Consider the following 20,739-nt stretch of genomic DNA (forward strand, 5'->3'; position numbering starts at 1 on the left):
GAGCTTTCATTCAATCAATAAAAAAATTATTAAACACCTACTATGTACCAAGCACTAGTCTATTCACTGGAGACCAAAAAATTACTGACATAGTGTTTTCTGATATCAAAAATCTTATGTATTGAAGACACATAAACAGCTAGTTATAAAGCAATTTGATAAATTCTACAATAGTAACACATACAAATTGCCATGGGAGCCCAAAGGAAGAAGTAATAAGAGAGGCATGACAATAACACACTTGGAAATAATGGCAGGTGTTGAATATAAGAAGCATAGTGAATTCCTAGAGCCCTGTAGTCTAGCAGCCGTTAAACTAACACCATTGCTGATTTTAATGTCATCCTTGCAAGGGCAGCAGGAGCAATTCTGGGGTAACGGTAACAGAAAAAGCAGAGGGGGACAAATGCTCAAGTTAGCTAGGTTTTCTAAAATTTTCTTCTATAGAATCTAAACACAACTTTACATTTTCCTTCAAAGAATGCAGTTATAAAAAAGAACGTAAGTACATTTAAACCACCCAATCCTTTAACCACCTTCTTTTTCTTTTGTAGTAATCTCAGAAATTCTGATTTACACATACCTTATTACCAAAGAAAATTGACCTTGATTTCAAAACCACTATTTAACAACTCACCCAGACCTACACTACCTACCCTCCACAACTGCTTCCTTTAGAAAAGAAGAGCTATTTCTTGCTTAGGATTTCTTGCATGCATCAACAGCTTAATTTTTGTTTATAATTTTTTAGATGGCAGTTAGGAAACAAGAAAGGACTCACCTCTTTGAAAAACAATGTAAAGTCTGGCTAGGTGTTTATTCCGCCGCCTGGGAAAATGATTTCAGATGGTCTGTTGTGGATTGCCCAGACTTCCTCAGCTCCCTCCCGCTCAGGAAAAAATTCCTTTCCTGGGGTAGTAAGTTGAGAGAGGAGAGCTGTGTAACATTAGACAGTGAGCACCTGTCCTCCAGAGCTTCCGGCAGATTCTTCATCACGAGTAGCCTAGAAGCAGGAGTTTAGAGTTATCCTTTTTCCATGAAGGATGTGGTAAAATCTGGGACTTTTAAAATGGACAAAATTGGTATGTAAATATTGTAATCTCAAACAAAACTTGACTGGGAGGGGAAGGAAGTAAGGAGAGATGGGGAAACATTTCTACCAGTTTAGAACTGTGCATGAGGCTTTGAGAGTTATGCACTCCTAATAACTGAGGACAACCTTCTGATAAAGTTCTAAATGCATTGTTAATGTTAGAAAGAATTAAATAAGTGATATTTATATAAGAAAACCTTTGTTTTCATTCTGTACTGTTTTATTACTTGATTTTTATGAGACACAATTTTCAAAAGAGTGAAAATTTGCCAAAAGAATGAAAAACAGAAATACGTGAAAATGTTTTCACATGGAGTACCCACTTTGTAAAGCCCCATCTAGCCTGGTACCTCTCTCCCATGATAATTATGCCCTGTGTTTCCAGCAAGCACCAGTCTCCTCTTGGCCTGCTGAGGTTGGGATGACCTTGGTTAAAGGGCAAAGGCAGAAAGGAGACCAAGGCATGCACAGAAACAATGACTGAAGAAGACAAACTTGAATTGCAAAGCAATCTAGCAGGACCAGCAAAATGGGCCAGTGCACTGTCTGTCACAGTGCGTACTGCAGCTGTCTGCGCTGACAGAAACAGCCCACAGCAGCCTCTGAATTACAGGCACACATTGCTGTCGCTCAGCCACACCCCACAGCAAGCATTCTTCCATGTAAGTTGATAAAACAATGAGAAAATAACTGTTGGCAAACCAGTTTATTAGACTCCTTTGAGAATAATAATAATGATAATATTAATATTTCCATTTGCCGGGATTCTAGAACATGTCAAGCATTGGAATGGGCACTTGAAAAACATTACCTCTAAATATAATTCTGTAAAATAAGTAACCCATTCCTTAGAAAATTAAATGACTCAAAGTTAAATGACTGAACTGTGTTCACAAAATTACCAAGTTGCAGAGGCTGTATTTGAACCTAATATTTCTGACTCCCCCAGATTTTCATATTTATCACTATGGATCCCTTAAATAATAATGCTGTCAGGTATCATTTATTGAGCACCTATTGTGTACCTATTAACTTTACATATATCATTGTATTTATTCCCCAATGTAGTCTTTGGTATCAGGTAATGTCATTTCCATTTTAAAAAATCTCATATAAAGGTAAAATATTTGTCTAAGTAAGGTTTGGGGATAGTTAGTTATTATCTGGGGATAGTTATTATCTGTATTATAGTGCAGGCATGAGGTATCTTTGTTTCCTACTTTTGTTCAGGAAAAGATTAAATGTAATATTTTCTACATCTTGATAATTCTATAAGGCTCTCTAGAAATATTATCTAACATTGTGCTCCTTGTACATCTTTTACCCACAGAGAAGAATGACTGCATTAAACTGATGATAGTGATTGAGAGAACAAGTTTTAGAGTCATCCCAAACTGGTTTAGAATCCAAGGTGGGTCGTTTATGAGCTCCATGACGACCCTGTAGATACTATTTAATCTTTCTAAGCTTCTATTTCCTTAGTTATAAATTATAGATAATAACACCTAACTCATAAGTATTTGTATTTTACAAATCAAATCAGACAATGTCCATAAAACACTTAGCACAATGTCTGGCATCTACTAAGTGAAAAATAATTGGTAGCTGTAGTTATTTTAAAACAACAATAATCACATTTTATTGACTGTATCAGTTAATTTTCGATATAGCTGCTTTAAAAGGAAAAAAAATAGCATTGCCTAACAAAGATAGATATGAACTTCTCTCTCATGTAAAAAAGCACAGAACAGACCAGGACATACATGGTGACTCTGTGGTATCATTAAGGACACCCAGGATGTTATCTTTGTTCCATTACCTAGACAATTGCTTCCATTCTCAAGATCACCTCATGGTCCAAGGTGACTTCTGAAGCTTAAGCCAGCTCATCTGAGTCTTGTGTCTGAAGGAGAAAAAGAAAGAACAAGAAAAAAAGGGACCCCTTGAAGCTGAGTCAGCTCCCTTAAAGCTACCTTCCCATGGTCCCATGCAATTCATCTGCTTCCACTTCATTTACTAGGTCTTAGTTACATGGCCACACTATGCTACAGGGAAACTAAGACATATAGTCTTTTATTCTAGGAAAAATTATGCCAGCTAAAAGTATCAGGATTTGTTTCTAAGGTGGAAGGGGTAGATGGATGTTGGAGAAGGCAACTGACAGTCTCTGCCGCAATGGATAAGAATGATACTACCCTGATCATAGCATGTCAGGGCTGATGGAATATTAGCGATATCTTAGTTCCATCATTTTATTTAAAAGATGAGTAAACTGTCATTCAGGGAGATAACAGGATGTATGAAGGATTGCATGATGAATCAGAGGCAGTGCCCAAATAGAACTCAGATCTCCTGACTTCTGGTCCAATGTACTCTCCATCAACTTCACTGTCTTTCTAATAAACGACTGGTTTTTTTTAATGTCCTTTTAGAGGGATGTGACCTAAATATTTTAAGGCTTCCAGCTCTTGTTTCATCCTTCACATTAGTTAACAGTGGTCACTATTCAATTTGCCATTGTAAACTCTGTAATTGCTAACAGCCATTTTACCAAGGCAAAAAATATAATTCTGTTATTTGCTCTACAGGTATTATTTTCTAAGCCTTTATTCTGTTACTCTCCTCTGAGTCCATTTTATTGTTCTTTCAGTCTAAAATTTATCCCCTGAAGAGGTACTTTGCTCTTCCTGAGGTTACAGCCAGGGAAATATTATACAGTCTGTAATTTGCAAGCTTGTGTTTTTATTAAAGGAAATTTAGTTCACATGTTTCTATCTCATTTAAACTAAAATCTGTGAAATACTAGAGTGCTATTTGATATCTATGCACTCCTGAGAGCCTTTTAAATAGGCTTTGAAATAACTTTTTATTTTTAGAGACAGGAAGCTATGCAATGCTAAAAGCATCCTAATAAATGGACACAAGCAGTGAAAGATTAGAACTGTAAGTGCAGGCCAGTGAATTTTAAATGAATCCTAAATTAGAGTGATTTCTCTAGCTCCTAATTAAAGAGGTTTTAGTCACAGACAAAGAACAAAAAGCATAAAAGTACACGTGGCATAAGGAAAGAAATCATAATTATTTAGTTGGGAGGAAGATGTGTTAGAAAAAAAATTTGTGTAGTCACATTAGCTTGTCATACCTTCCAGGCATGATTTCAAAGGGAAACAAGAATTCCTTTCCGCTCTCTAGAAACCTGGATTTACCTCAATCACAGATTCCTTTGAAAATGATTTAATAGGGAATTTCAAATTTTAACAAGCTGTCTCATGGAAAAATGTTAATCCTAAATTGAAGAAAAAAGACAACAAGCTATAAATAGAGCCTGGAAAAAATCTCTTTTAAAAAATATTATATATACGCATGTATATTTTAAAAGTTACAGAAGGATATACACCCAGATATTAATATTAAATATCTTGAGTGATAGAATTGTGAGGAATCCCCCCCTTTTCAGTCTATATTTTTTTCTAAGAGGAATAATATGTCTGTTCATATTTTAATTCTAAACGACACAGTTACCTGATGACAAACAACTGATTTTGAAAGAAATAAAATAGGCTAATTCTCAAATTTTAATGAAAGAACAAAATGCATCCAGTGACAGGTTTATATTGTGTGAACAGAATATCTATTGTATTTGGGGAAGTTATGGCTGCATTTATCCAACAAAACATCTGGTCCTTCTAAGGTGTCAGAATTTGTCTGCTCTTAGTTTTATAAAATTTGAAAAAAAAAGAGCTTTGTTTTCCAGATGTCCATATGATGGTACTATTAATTATACTATGCTATATTGGGGAACAAATGAAAAACAGAAAAGTAATAGTTCATTTAAAAATAAATCTATATTCTGTTATATTTGAAGCATAGTAACACAAGTAAATGGCATATATTATTTATTCAATCTGTGAACAATGGCAATGTTCATGGCACGTATTGATTCTAACCCCTGGCAATAATTCCAAATATCTTAGGGAGCTGAGAATGGGAACGTCTGGTGAATCCACTTGGGTTCCTGCCCTCTCCACTGTGTGCACAGCCTGAATTATCAGCACCTTTGTTAATGAAAAGAAATTTCCCCAGAAGTAGGCCTTATCCTCACATCCTCCTTGCCCTTTTGCCGGTGCTTTCTCTCACCTGCCTGTCCCCTCCTGTGCTAAGGAGCAGAAGACAGTGATAGGAGATGGAGATCCAGAAAGAGCCAAAAAATAGGGCACTGAGTAAAAAGAGTGTTAGGTGATGTCTCATGCAGTAAAGATCAAATAGAGATGTTGACCACCTCCTTCAAAGCTCTTCTCCCAGGTGGTGCACAGTACCTCACACCCTTGAGCTGCCCCAGCCATAGACTAAACCCCGTGCTAATTGCAGACACTGCAGCCTCCAATTCCTGCTGTGATCTGCTCTTCTTCCACATGTAATGGGAATCTAGTCTGAGCATAGACTATGTCCTGTCTGTATCTATTTCTCATCAAACCTGATAAACTAATAGCAGAGCCCAACAAGAGTCTGTATCCATCGGGCTGATAACCTTCTGGGAAAATAACCCAATTATGCAGAATTCAAATACTTTATCTCAGCCATGGAAGATACACAAAACTGTCTCTCTGAGGTTTATCTGAATCTCCTTCCAAGGTGCCTTCCAAGAAAGAACTCATCCTACAACCTTATGAGCTGACTGGTCACCATTCTTAGGAGATTCAAAATGAGTAATGATTGAGTACTATTATCAGTTAGATTCGTTCCCAGTCCATTTTCAAAGGAAAAAGAGAGCTGTGAGTCAAAGGTGAAAACCCTGCATCCTGAAGTCTCTGCAAGTCATTGGGGCGCAGCAAAGTCACTTCAAGAGACCATATCATCTCAAGTAGATTATTACTCAAAGGAAAGTAAGGTAGAGCGGCAGGGCAGTCAAGCAAAGAACAGGGTGCCCAGGGGTAAACAGATTATGGCCCAGAAATGTAGACTCTCTGCTTGCAGTTTAGATTTCTTGGCTGATCAAACAACTTACCAAGTCTTAAGCCAGCAAAAAAGAAGTGAGAGTTGATGTTTCCACCCTGTTATGTTTGCCTCTTTGTGGTCAGCCTGCTTGCCAGGAGAGAACAGCTGGCTCATGGTCAGCACTCCCTCCCTTGACAATTTTCACTTGAGAAAAGCCTAAGGATGATGCACAGGGGAAATAAAGCATAGATTCCAAAACTTCAGATGTTACACTATTTTTTAAGTCTCTGGTCTGTTAAAATGAACCAAAGAACTTACTCTTAAATTATGCTAAATTCACTCCCTGGGCAATTTCTGGGTTTCATCATTCTGGATGTCTACCTCTTTTGATCCAATGATTCTAGAAATTGACTGCATTTTGCAGGGATAATTCGCCAGAGACTGTGGCTTCTCTTGGTTCACCCATCATCTGCTTGTGTATCCTGATGCATGAGTGAGCAGAAGACCAAGTGCCAAGACCCAGGCTACCGTATTCCTTCCTGAGGACTGGCCACTGACCACTGTGTACTGAGAGGAACACCATGCCCAGCTTGCACAGGCTGTCTTGCCTATAGCCCAACCAGCCCCACGGATCCTTAACTGCCTTCCCCTGGGACCTTTCCAAAACTCTGAGTAAGACTTTCCTCAAGCCCCAGGACTTATGCCTGACCCTATCCACATGCCTTTCTGTAAGGGATGACCTCTCAGAATTATGGGATTGGGATGTCCAGAAGCAAATGCATCTTGCGAAATGCCTAAGAGACACAGAGTATAGAAATTTTATCAGGAGAGAAGAAAACTGAGTCCAGAATAGGTTTCATCACTGTATTAGTTTCCTGTTGCTGTTGTAACAAATTGCCACAAACTTAGTAGCTTCAAACAATACAAATTTTTTCTCTAACAGTTCTGGAAGTCAGAAGTCCAAAATCAGTCTCACTGGACTGAAGACAAGCTGAAGGCAGGGCTGGTTCCATCAGAGAGTCAAGGGGAAAATCCGTTTCCTTGCTTTTCCCACTTCTAGAGGCCACCTACATTCCTTGGCAGGTGGCCCCTCCTCCATCATCAAAACCAGCAGCCTAGTGTCTGGCTTCTGTCTTCACAGTAGCTTCTTCTATAATAAAATCTCCCTCTCCCGCTCTCCTATATGGATCCTTGTGATTACATTTAGGGCCCACCAGGATAATCTCTCCATATGGAGACCCTTAACTTTATCATACTGGCAAGGTCACCTTATAAGGTCACACTCACAGGCTCCGGGGATTAAAATATGAGCATTTTGGAGGGATCATTATTCTATCCAGCACAACCAGAAAATAAGGATGTTTATGGTTGTATTAAGCAAGGTTCTCCAAGAAACATAACAAATGGAATATATACATATAATATTATACATTAATGCCGTATTAAATACCTTAATACTATATATTTATTAAATACAGATACATCTAATATATAGTCTATATTATAATTATATAATATATAATATATATCTAATAACTATAAATTGTTATATGTTTAATTATATATTTATTTTACAAATATGCCATATTTGTATTGCATATTTATATTTTAAATATACTATAATTTTATATCCAGAAAGAGCTAGTATATAATTATATTTCTAAAAATACTGTTATAATACATATCTAGAAAGAGATTTAATGTAAGGTATCAGCTCACGTAATTATGGAGGCTGAGATGTCCCACTGCTGTCTGCAGGCTGGAGATCCCCTGAAAGCCAGTGGTGTAGTTCATAGGCCTGAGAGCAGGAGAGCAGATTGTGGATGGTGTAGATGCCAGTCCGAGTGTGAAGGCCTCAGAATCAAGAGGGCTGAGGACAGAAGATCAGTGTCTCAGTTCATCAGTCAGGCAGAGAGTAAATCCAACCTTCCACCACCTTTTTGTATTCCATCCCTCAGTGGATTGGATGATCTCCCCCACACTGGGGAAGGCCATCTGCTTTACTCAGTCCACCAATTCAAATGCTTTTCTCTTCCAGAGCATTTTTTTTTTTTTTTTTTTTTTTTCGGTACACGGGCCTCCCACTGCTGTGACCTCTCCCGTCGCGGAGGACAGGCTCTGGACGCACAGGCTCAGCGGCCATGGCTCACGGGCCCAGCCGCTCCGCGGCATGTGGGATCCTCCCGGACCGGGGCACGAACCCGAGTTCCCTGCATCGGCAGGCGGACTCTCAACCACTGCGCCACCAGGGAAGCCCCTTCCAGAGCATTTTTACTGATTCAGAAATAATGTTTAACTAGTTATATGGGCTTCCCTTGCCCCAGTCAAGTTGACACACAAAATTAACCATCACAATGGTGCAAGATATTTTATTCTAATAGACACTTTATACTCTATAGATATATACCATATGATTCTTGGACTGCAAATGACCCTATATTTTACAGTTACTGGAAAGAAAATAGATAAATCCCTGTCACTGGTACCTGATTTTTCCCTTGGAATTACGGTGCTTATGTTAATTAATGGAATTGGTAGACTTTAATTTTAATCTTTACTTAAAATATTCCTGAGTAAATCAAATTAATCTTGTTTATCTTTTTCTTATTTTGCCATATAAAGTGGATCTGTCCCACTCCACGTAGCAGATTAGTTCTAAATTATTTAAATCCAAATGGACTTGTAGCCATTGTCTTCAGTTATGTAAAAAATCTGTAATTCATAAGGTATCTGCTTCTGTAGGTTGGAGGATGGTGGCAGTTGTTGGATACACAGCACAGAACCTAATGGACTATCAAATACAGAGAAGAATTTGTGCCTCATCACATATTTCAGGTTTGTTAATGAAAATGGGATGTAAAATAAGAAAATTAGAATGCATTAATAAATTTTTGTCAGTGGAGACCATGATTCAATATTTAAAAACCTAACTAATCAACATTTATGTAACTGAGAGTTTTTATTGCATCCTGAAATGCAAAGGCTTTTAGTCTGTTTAAAAACTGATAAAGCCCTTTAAAACATCTTCTTTTAAAACAAAACTAATTGTAGTCAATACTAAAAACTTTTTTTAAAAAAGCCAAGTCATAAGGTAGTTATAGTAGAAAGAATATTAGATTTAAGCAAACAAATCCCAGAATTTGGGCTCTGGTTATGCTACTTATAAGCTGTGTACATTAAGGCAAATAGTTTGATTTCTCTCAGTCTCAGTTTCCTTATTTATAAAATATGAATTACATTGCCTCCTTTAAAAGATTGTTGCCATAAGTAAATGAAATATTATATGCTAAGTGCTTTGTGAATTGCTATAGAAAAAGTAAGATGTTATTTTGAAGGGCCCACCATGCACTATTGCTTACTTACAAATAAATACATTGTTAATTATATATATATTGGTAGTTTAAAATAATTTAGGTGTCTATAAAGTTAAAAGAGAAAAACTCATTTGTAGCCCCAGAGGACTTCTCTAAACTCCCCATGTTGGTAAAGTTACTATTAGTACTTCATCATATAAAGAAATACCAACTCCTAGAAATAAAATTAGCTTCAGAAAAAGAGACGTGATTACAGTGTCAAAGTGGCTAAGATAAATGGTACCAAAGTTGGCTATTTTGTTAGGTGTAAAAGGGATCTGAAGAGTAGTTACAAAGATATTTGCATTTAATACATACATAGTGTTTTAATTTAGTATGTGAGCAGACTATCCAATGACATTTTCTAAAAAGAAAAATTAGTTACAGTGAGCATTTAAACATCAACCCCGAAAAATAGGGCTGTTATAAGGATGTATCTCTGTAGCTCACTGAGCATCCCAAAGGGCAGAGACTCTGGTCTCTGCCCTGTGATCCTTCTGATTGGTCCATACCTGTGCTGTCCCAGGTGTTCCATAAAATACCACGTCAGCTAACACGTAAGCCAACTACTGTCCCCAGTCTGTATCCAGAGGTCTGCCTTCCAGATCACGGACCAAATGTGATATCCAATTATACATACCTTTTCCAATTTTCCATGAATCTGGCATTTCTGTTTATTACTACTCTAGTGAGGCATTATACATAGTAGCCACTCAATAAATATTTGATGTTAAATCATTCCAATATAAGACTAGAAAGAAAAGTAGGAACTATCACAGTTTCCTATAAATTATACATACAAATACTACTTTGGGAAAGTAAAAGGCTTGTTAAAATAAAATTTAGACATTATAATATCATAAGCAAATATTTTTCTCTCATAGAAACACATGGGTTGTAAAATGATAATATATTACAAAAACTGATAAAATTAATTAAGGAGCAGCAAACAGATTCTCCTTAATTGATAATGTGAGTAAAAATTGTATCAAATTTTATGGGGAACAATTTCGCAACACAAGTCAAGAGTATTTAACAGTTCTCCCTCCTTTTATCCAAATATCTGTTTCTAGGAATTTTGCACAAGACACAATCTTATGTTTAAACAACTAAAAAGGGACTAATAAGATTTAAGAACACAAGAGTTCATCAAAGAATCACTCATAATAGAGACAAGCAAAAGAAAATAATATAAGTGCCCAATTATAGAGTTAGAGAAATAAATTATGTTGTTTACATATAATTAATACTTCACACATAATTAATATTTCCATTAAATGCATTGTATAAAAATGTTAAATTATACAACAATATGTACTGTTTACTTTTAATTTTAAAGTAATCAATAAAAATATTTTAAATAAAATTAAATATAAAAATTGTAAAAAATAAAAATATATGAAAATAAACATATATCTATACATTTTATCTAAAAAGATTTAGACCAAACTAGAAATAGTGGTTATTTATCTGAACTGAGTTAATTTTTAAATTATTTTCCCTTTTTCTTTTGTATTTTCCTAATTTTCTACAATAAACATGTATTGATTTCACAATCAAAACAAAAAAAATCTCTCTAAAATTGAAATAACACATTGAGGCAAATAAATATCCAATGTAGAAAAATAAATTCCATCTTACTGTAATAAACTCTCTGTTAGTCAATGCTTCACTGTGTACTAGGCTCTGTCGATTGAACAAGGTCATTACCTACATGCCATTCATCAAAATGCATGTTTAAAATACCGTCTCAAAGGAATTTGGCACAATGCCTCCCTGAATGCATTATTAAATATGTCCAGGAGGATACTGGTTTGAGTTTATAAGTCACCTTCAGAAGACAATGAACGCAGTCACCACAACATTCTCAAGTCAATTATACAACATTCTCAAGTCAATACAGTCACTCTAGTGGATCTCCATCATCTGAATTTGACTCATGGGAAGAATATTGTATAAATATTTTCAATTCATATGACCATTTTGTTTGCTTAGATGAAGATTTTTTTAACCCCTGTGAAAAGAGCTCTTACCATCCTGGACTCTCAATGATCACCAATACCTTTATCATCATTTTAAAGGTTTTAATTAATTAGAAAAAGTTAGTGTGCTAGCTTCAGCTAAATTAGCCCCAAAATAGAACCTTTGTCAGAGAAGATACCTTGAGAAAAATAAACTTAGTAACTACGTGTTGGGCAGTACAGAGTTCCAGGGATTTATTAGGCACAGTCCCTGCTCAAGATGAACTCAAACATAAATGTTTATGTCAGATCTAGTGGGAACTTCAATACAACAGATGGCTCTTAGGAAGGGCAAGGAATTGGAAATTCACTGGGGAGTCATGAAGACCCAAGGCTGGTTTAACATGATACAAGAGAAACAAGGCAATCAGGTGGAAATGAATTTGAACATCCTGATTGAATTTTCAGAAACTTAAATGTTATTGCATTTATCCATAAAAACATAAAGTTAACTTTCTAATCTTTGATCCCCTCCTCTGCAGCCATTCAAGATATTCATTCAGCCTTCAACTAATTTTATCAGTGCTCTAAGAATCCCACTATTTTAGAAACTGCTTTATCTACCTAATCGTATTTTGTTGCAAAATATTCCCACCCTATGAAATTACTTTTGTGGAATTCTTTACTACAGTGTGAATTATTTTTGCGGTGTTTCAGTAATTTGATGGATGGAGTGTAAAATGCACCTGGGATTGTTATAAATCAAGGATGGGAATTACCGCTGGATACACCAGTGCAATGGTTAAATGGAATAGAAATGTGATGCTCAAATAAACTGTCTCTGCACAGAATAGTGCCTTATTTGATTGTATGTTTTCTTTTTATAGAAGAATATTGCAAACTTCTGAATTGGGTATAAAATGACAAATTGTTACATGACTGCTTTTATCTATACGACGAGGGAGTTGAAGAAGATTATTTCTAAGTTCCTTTCCATTTTTAAAATACTATGATTCTGCCTTTTTCACTCACAACATGACAGTAATGGCTGCCCAATGCTATAGCAGCATTCTAAGAATGTTTTTAATGACCGTTGACTGCCAACTATCATTTTCCATGTCAATGGCCCAGAAAAAGACTTGAGGTCCATTTGGAACTCATAGAAAATAAGGTACTAGGAGCACTGATTAAAGTAAAGTTATCCTTTGTGAAGTTGCTTCAGAGATGGGTTTTTAGTTGAATAATTGAGAAAATATTTCTGAACGGAGGCTCAATATTTTGGCCAAACAACACAAACCATCATCCTTACAAACAGTAGTGATTAATTAAAGTAATGATGACCCATATCATTCGTGCCAGTTCTCAGAAAGTAAAATGTATCTCAAAATATTCTTAAAATGTTATCTTGGCTGGGTGAAGATGAAACATAAATGCTTTTTCAAAAGTGACATGAATAGCACTCTCCTCCTCTGCAGTGTTCCATTTGCCTTATAATATTTTCTGGAAAAAGAAGAGGCTTTGGGGGGGCTAGGAGAGAGTGTAGGGAAGAGGTAGAAAAATGGATGGTGGATGGTGTCTGAGAGTACTGAATCTCAAGGATTCAGCAGAAGTGTGTGAAGATGTTCTGAGGCTCTGAGCGCAAGAAATTCTGCACTGGACACCAAGTAGCTAGTCTCCCTACTTCTGCACCAAATACACAGCAGCATCTTAAAGCAGTGGTTTAGGACTTAGGGACAGCAGACCACCAACAAGAATATGGAAGAAAACATTAAGAGCTGTATTGCTGAGTGAGTCATGGCCACTCTGAGAATTCCTGAGTTCACTTGGGAAGGGATTGGCCTAAGGTTCTGCCTGGGCAGGTAGGCATTTGGAGCTAACTAGATTTGGGTGTCAATGTTAATATGATCACATTTTTACTTGCAAGATAATGAAGGTCAGAATGTTTATACTGAGTAGCAGATGAATTTCAAGAGCAATTTAGATTAACTTTTCACTCTACATAATAATGTAGATACCTTCTATATGGTAAATAAAGAGATTAAATTTGAGGCCAAACTAAAATCCTTTCTTCTGAATGAGTTAAGTTGAAGTTTTAAAGCAGAGACACAGAAAGATTATTTATATGCAAATATTATTATACTTTAAGGAAGTGTTATCCTGACCATTAACTATGGAAACTGGATACGTCAATTCAACCCTCTGGCCTCAAATTTTTTATTACAAAAACAGAGGGATAAATAATATAATTCTTAACCCGTCTATTAATTCTAATATTTCAAATATTCCATGATTCTGTCAACTGCTTGAGAATACATATATATTTAAAAATACATATGTATTCAAATACATGATTCTATATACAAATATATAATTGTATATTCAAATATATATGATTACATATATATGTATAATCAAAGAGAGGATTTTTAATTTGGTAAGTCCTTTGATTGCTTGGTTATTTTTATTTTTGATGTTTTATATCAACAGTTACATTTATCGCTATCCCTGGAGAACTGGTAAATTCCTGTTACAGTTTGACTTCCTGATCTTCTAAAAAGTAGATGAATCAGCATCCCTAGCTACAGACATTATAAAAATCAATACCTTCACATCTTGATTTTGGTCTTTAATTTTAAATATTACCTCCATACAGACCCATAGAAGAATGAGAATTTTCCTAATTTTTAACCTCTCAGTTTCTCAGCCTCTGTAGCACAGTCACAAATTAAGACAGAAAAACACCTATACCTTCTCTATATAGTCTGCTAACCAGTAAAAGAGAAAAGGATCCCAAACACTTAGCTCCTCCAGGAGGAACATGCCCTTGCGTGGACATGGGTGATAGTCTGTCTGGTCACTCACTCAGCACAAACCATTTCAGAAGGCCTACGTTAGCTTATTCACGTAGCATTCAAGCATACTGAGTCTCACTGAATGAAATCTTAATTTGCTTCACTAATGGAACTCATTTTATTTCTTTTAAGCTCTGCCTTTGATTATTACCTTGTGACACCGAAAAAGCAGTGATAAAGCATTTTAGTGGATGACACCCTCATGATACTTGTTACACCTGCTATAAAGTAATTAGTTATTTAACTATAATAATTGCTTATTAAAATGAAATGCAATAAATTCTAGAAAATCTGTAAGTCAATTTAGCCACTTAGAAAAAGCTACGGTCCGTTAAGTTACCAAGAGCAAAGATCTGTGTATATGTGTGATCTGCACTGTGTTCCCATGTTATTTTTTTATATAAATTTTATTGTCTATATAGGAAGCCCAAAAGTAGCTACATCTATATTAGTATATTTTAAAAAATTTTTATTGGAGTATAGTTGATTTACAATGTTGTGCTAGTTTCTGCTGTACAGCAAAGTGAATCAGTTATCATATACATATATCCACTCCTTTTTAGATTCTTCCCCCATATAGATCATTACAGAGTATTGAGTCCCATGTTATTTTTAATACCCTGTGTTGTGATACCCTCAACTTAGTTATTAGCAAACAGGTGTCCTTATTATACAAAAAATGTAGATGACCAAAATTACTCCCCTGATAGCAGAGAAACAAAAGACTCAATTCTCATGGAGAAGCGCTTTGTCACGGAGATGCTCTTTCAGCTCCAGCCTGAGTGCGATAGGTCTGCTCTGCTGTACATAATACTTGCCTGGGGAATAGACTCTACTTTGGAGATTTTCATAAGCATTAAAATACAAATTCTGTCTAGAATGAATAATTCTAAGTTTCACATAAGAAGCAGTCTCTGTCTGCCTCTGCTGATGTTACTTTGCTGGTTGCAAGCAAGGAGTACAATAAACACAGAAGAAGATAATCCTGGACTTAGCTACGATACAGAAGGAGGGAAAACAATGGATTTTAATAAACAAACAATATAGCAGACAAACATTTCGTCTATGTGTTTCAAAGGATACTGACCTCTAAAAAGAGAAAGGAAAGTCTACTTTTGAACTTTTTTTGACTGTCTAGAGGGAGATTACATAATCAAAACAAAAGAAAGCACAGAAGGGATTGGAGAAAACGTATTTGTTTTTCCTCTATCTCCATTTTCTGAAGTCACATGACCTACCCACCTCACTTACTCTCTGGATCCCATACTTCCTAGTTTCCTTACATTTAAAATTTTAATATTAATTGCCTCACAAATGATACTTTCTACTAAAAGGACTTGATGACCTTGGAGAAAAGCGCTCTCTCTCTCTCTCTCTCTCTCTCTCTCTCTCTCACACACACACACACACCCCCCCACACCCACCCCCCCACACACACTTCATGGCTTTCATCTTCATAACCTAAGTGTCAATCATTTATATTTTAACAAAATTTATACAATGTTTGTGCATACAGGCCATTCAGGTATGTAGTAGGCTCACTATATATGAACTTAGACATTCAACTGCAGGCCATCTTTTATTCTGTAAACATTCTGAGGTTGAGTTTTAAAATTTGTCTTTGTGGAATATACTAAGTACACTAAGTTACACAGCACACACAGCCTCCTGTATTTCTGCTCTGAAATTTTTTATGAAGAGACTCAGTGTGGGAGAATTGCTGGATCAGATGAATGTAAGCCCACTTGTAACCCAAATATAAGGCCTTTTGTTTTATTTTCTTCACTAATAAGAACTTTTCGGTACATACTACAGAAGATGAGGGTCCTTGTTGATTTACTTTGTTCAGTGGACAGGCATTTACCTTACTCATCAGTTCAAAAACAAGAGGTACCAAGATCTAAAGTAAATAATTGGGATTACAAATGTATCCTTTTAAAATAAACTTGACTTTCTGGAAATGATATGGATAAGCTCACGACTTTTTTTTTACCTTATATTAATACAATGAGAAAATTGAGGTTTTCAGACCCCTAATTTTTTTAACAATTAGCTTGATGCCCTTTAGAGCAGGCATCCTTAAACAGCCCTTCCTGCTACTTTCCCATCCTAACCACCACCAATCCCCCCGAACCACCAACACCACTAGATTGAAAGAGGAAGGCAGAATCCATGGGTGGACTTAGGAGGCTCATTAAAATACTGAAACTGTTTCCTTACCTTTACGTGTATTAGGGCTCTTGTTTGCAAACAATAGAAACCAATTCTGGTGAGCTTAAACAGAAAATGAATTTCCTGGAAGGATATGGGATAGTTTGCCGAATTTACTGGAAAGATACTCTACAGCCTAGAAATCAGTTACAAAACCAACGGAAGCTAGGCAATAATAGTAAGAATCACACCACAGGAAGTGTCTGGTTAGGACCCCACTGCTAGTAGACACTGTATTTCACCACTGGAAACACAGCTCTTGCTGGTCTGGAACATTGAATCCACTTGTACCTCCAGAATAAATGCAAAACTATTCCTGTTTCTTTGTAACACTAGCTCTAGATTCAAAGACCCAGGAATAGACAGGATGATTCAATTGGCAGAACTCAGGCCACGTGCCAGCATTCTATCTGTGCAGTCTCAGAGAGTGCAATGGGCCTCTCCAGCTTCTGGGGTCCATGCTAGCAGTGGGGCTTGATTGTTATGAAAACGTGCACAATGGCTGCTTACCCAGCATCTAACACTGGGCAGCTGAAAAGAAAAAAAAAAAAAAATATATATATATATATATATATACACACACACATACTTTTCACATAACAATATAAATATAATCATATATCTATACAGTTGACCCTTGAGCAATGCAGGGGTTAGGGGTACCAATCCCCGTGCAGTACAAAATTCACATGTAAGCTTACAGCCAGCTCTCTGTATTCAAAGTTCTTCCAAAGCCAACTGCAGATTGTGTAGTATTGTAGCACCCATTTAGTGAAAAAAATCTGTGTCTAAGTGGAGCAATGCAGCTCTAACCCATGTTGTTCAAGGGTCAACGGTATATATCTTTTAGGAAACTATACCTTTTACTGGGAAGAAAAAGTTTTTATCAGATTCTTATAAGCACTGATTACCCAACCAAGCTGAGAATCATTTCTGCATCGAATCATAGAACTTTACCTCCAGAAGGAACCAGAGAACGGAGAGATTAAGAGATCACATGTTGCCACCCATTAGCTAAATCAATACAAGGGCTAGAATAGAGGAGCTCAGAAAAGTGAAGCTGTTTTCATTCAAACAAACTGAATCACATTTATAGGCCTTTAATCTGAAGTTTATATCTCCCAGTAACTTTTCAGTTTAGGAAAACTGTCAAGTTTCTTCACTGGCCACCAGATTAAAACAGAAAAAACCTGTTAGCTGACACAGAAAAGATCTCCATCCTAGGAAAAAAAAATAAGGTTTTAAAAACTGGATGTTGTTGCTTAGCTGCAAGTTGCTCTTTTGCTCAAGACCACGTTTTTTTGACAGATTACTGTATCCACTGGCTTCCACAATTAAGGATGCAATTAGGTTTCTGGCTCATATATGGTTCCATTATAAAATATTCTGTCTTTAAATAAAAGTCGGAGTAAACGAGCACCATAAAAACTTGCTAGCAAATTTTTAATCATTTGCTTTGTAGGATTTTTAATCCTTTTCTTTCTTTCCTTTTCTTGTTTTCTTCAGTTTTTTCCTTGTTCCCTTCCTTCTTTCTTTCTTCTTTATTATATGTAAGAAGTGCACATAAACACATGTGTGGGAAGGAATTACACATCATGCATTGTCTTGTTTTATTCCACCTACACTACAATGGCCACTGGTCAGTTTGAACTTTCATTTAAGAAATGTTTTTTAAAAGCTGAGAAAAAAATAAATTTCTCAAAAATAGTTTGATATAAATAATAGTATTATCCAGAAAAATAAAACTGACAGCCAAATATAAAAATATATAACTTTATTAATCTTTATTCAAGAAGCTTTTCAAAATGTTTTAATTAACCTATAAAATCCCATAAAGACCTATGAAGAGAAAATACAATGTTCCTCATTTTGTGTTATCAGAAAACCAAGGCAAAGGAAATGACGACTTTCTTAGGCATAAATTGTTAAGCAATAATCAGGGGGCTACAGAATAATTAACATCATCATAATAATACAAGTCAGGCCTCTAGACGATGAACAAGGCAAATGTTAGGTAGTGTGACTATTTCAATTAGGTATTAAATGAAGTTAATATATTACTATCCAGGAAATCAAGGTGAGATGGGGCTTGAACAAACAACTGGAATAAGAAAGGCAAATAGAAGGGTAGTGGTGGTGTGACTGAGGAGGTATCACAGTCCCTTGTTGGCTTCAGGAGATAGCAGGGCTGGCGAAAGCTGAGAATTTCTAGGAAAAGTGAGGATCTGAAAACATGTATTTTAATAAGAATAAGATAGTTCTCAAGCATCACACCAAAAAGTTTGACTTTGGGCAAGTAGTTTACAAAGCAGCATTTTACAAAGACATGTCTGGTATTTCCATAAATAGGTGAGCTAGGGCACTCACTGATAGGGAGGAAAAAAAGGAAGAGAAAATGAATTACAGAAATATTACGATCACACATGCAATACTGGTAATACTATTTGCATTTCAATGACTATATCATGTACATTTGCAAGAAGTTGAGCCAGGTCCCAAACTCAAGTGTAATGGCTTCAAATTATGGGCTCTTTCTACCTCTATATTGTGTTATGTACGCTGTGGTAAAAGGGAGGATAAACTTGAATTTACACATGAGTTTCAATATGAAGTGGTAACAGAGCATCAACAGACCATCATTTATTTAGTAACAGGGATAAAACTCAGAATAAAAGTAAAACCTAGAGATACAGATTTCAGGGCAAGTTAGGAAAACAGAGTTTCCAGAGATGACATCCGTCTTTGCAGTTAAGTAGAGTTACACATTATTTAGAGAGGGAGGGAGACAGAGCTACTGGGTCCAGTCAATCCACATAGCTCTTGAAAGTTCTCAAGCCTTTTAAGCCTGGTATAACAACAAAGAGGACTGATGGGGAGGTCAAGTGGGATATTCCTGAACTGGCTCAGTGAACAAACTAGTGGTCACCAGTGGAGAGAAGAAAGTGCAGAGGGGCAATACAGGGGTAGGGTGAAAAAAAGGGTTATTATGGGATTATATGAAATCATGTGTGTGAAACTTTTAAAAATCGTAAAGCACCACAGAATTTAAAGAATCTTTCATCCAACAAAGAAAAAATTTTTAATGTAAATGCTACAACTACTGGTTGATGTTAAATTGTATCTATCAAATAAAGCAATTACTAGTGAACGACAACAAAAAAAATGATCACAATTGACGGAAGGATAAGGGAAAAGGAAGTCTGTGGTGTTGGTGACAATTTCTCTGATTAAAGAAGCAAAGCCTGGAGACAAACCCAAAAAGCCTAGTAGGTTGAGGGAAATGGATAGAGGGAAGCATGTAGAAGCTTGAGAGTGTGAAGGGCATGCAGGGCATGACACCCAGACTCATTAACACCTCACCAGGTAGTGTGAACACAGGGAGGCTTGGCTAAACCTGAGGTCTTTGATGAATGGCTTAGCCAAATGCTGAAGGGGATGAAATGGGCTTCATGCTATTAGAACTCTGTCTAGAGCATCACTTGACCCTGGAAAAGGAGTTCTCTGGCACCATCACTGAGTTTCAGGGAACACTGTCAAATTCCCAGCCATCTAGTGCTACCACCTTTGCACTCTCTGGGGCCAGCAGCTGGTCCCTGGCATCAACTCTGAAAGCTGTGCATCCTGACTCTGAGTCATCTAAAGCCTTAGATGGATCTATATCCACTATAGAATCCAGAGCCCAAAGCTTCAAATAATTTTAAATCAAAAGTTTAGCCTCAGGGGGCATAAGGTTAACTGAAAGTCAGGTTTGCAAAATCCATAAAACAGAATGAATAAAATAAAATGAGAAGTGTGAACATAGCTGTCACTGGAAAGAGAATTTATGCTCTCTATATGCAATCCAGACACTTAGAGAGGAAAGATAATGTAAGACCCGACCCCCAAAAAATGTTATTGAAGAAAGTTTCAAGAGATTATTTTAAGTGCATACTACTCTTTATCTATAAAGGGCATTATCAGATCCATGAAAAATGGCTATTAATTTGGTCAGGATTACCCTCTTCTATTTTATTGGTGACTCATATACTCGTAAAAGATACTAAGAAAACAAACATAAGCCTGCTTTGAAGCAAGTACATAAAAGAGAACTTGGAATTTAGTAGCCATAGTCCCTGGTCCTGGTTCCAAGTGTTGCAACCTTGCAGAAAAAAAGCAAACATTTTTTTCAGTGAGGTAGCAGGGAAAATGATGGACAAGCTCAAAATCGCATTTATAATGTAACTGTCAAGGCCCAGTGGAGGTGATAAACTTTAGAAAGAAATGAAAGAAAGAAATCACATTTGCCAAGAATATATTTGGGAGTTCTCTCAGCAATGGTCATTTGAAATATGATC

At 36.3% G+C, this 20,739-nt stretch overlaps 1 long non-coding RNA gene across 1 annotated transcript; it reads right to left on the bottom strand.

Annotated features, from left to right (window-relative positions):
• Positions 1-787: 787 nt before the first annotated feature.
• LOC137216227 (uncharacterized) lies at positions 788-7,880 on the bottom strand. The gene is made up of 3 exons (XR_010939642.1): positions 7,748-7,880; positions 2,913-2,996; positions 788-1,003 (listed from the first exon to the last, which is right to left on the bottom strand). It is a non-coding gene; the product is annotated as an uncharacterized lncRNA (long non-coding RNA).
• Between the last annotated feature and the right edge of the window lie 12,859 nt (positions 7,881-20,739).

This window comes from Pseudorca crassidens, chromosome 21, assembly GCF_039906515.1.
Source record: "Pseudorca crassidens isolate mPseCra1 chromosome 21, mPseCra1.hap1, whole genome shotgun sequence".
NCBI lineage: Eukaryota > Metazoa > Chordata > Mammalia > Artiodactyla > Delphinidae > Pseudorca > Pseudorca crassidens.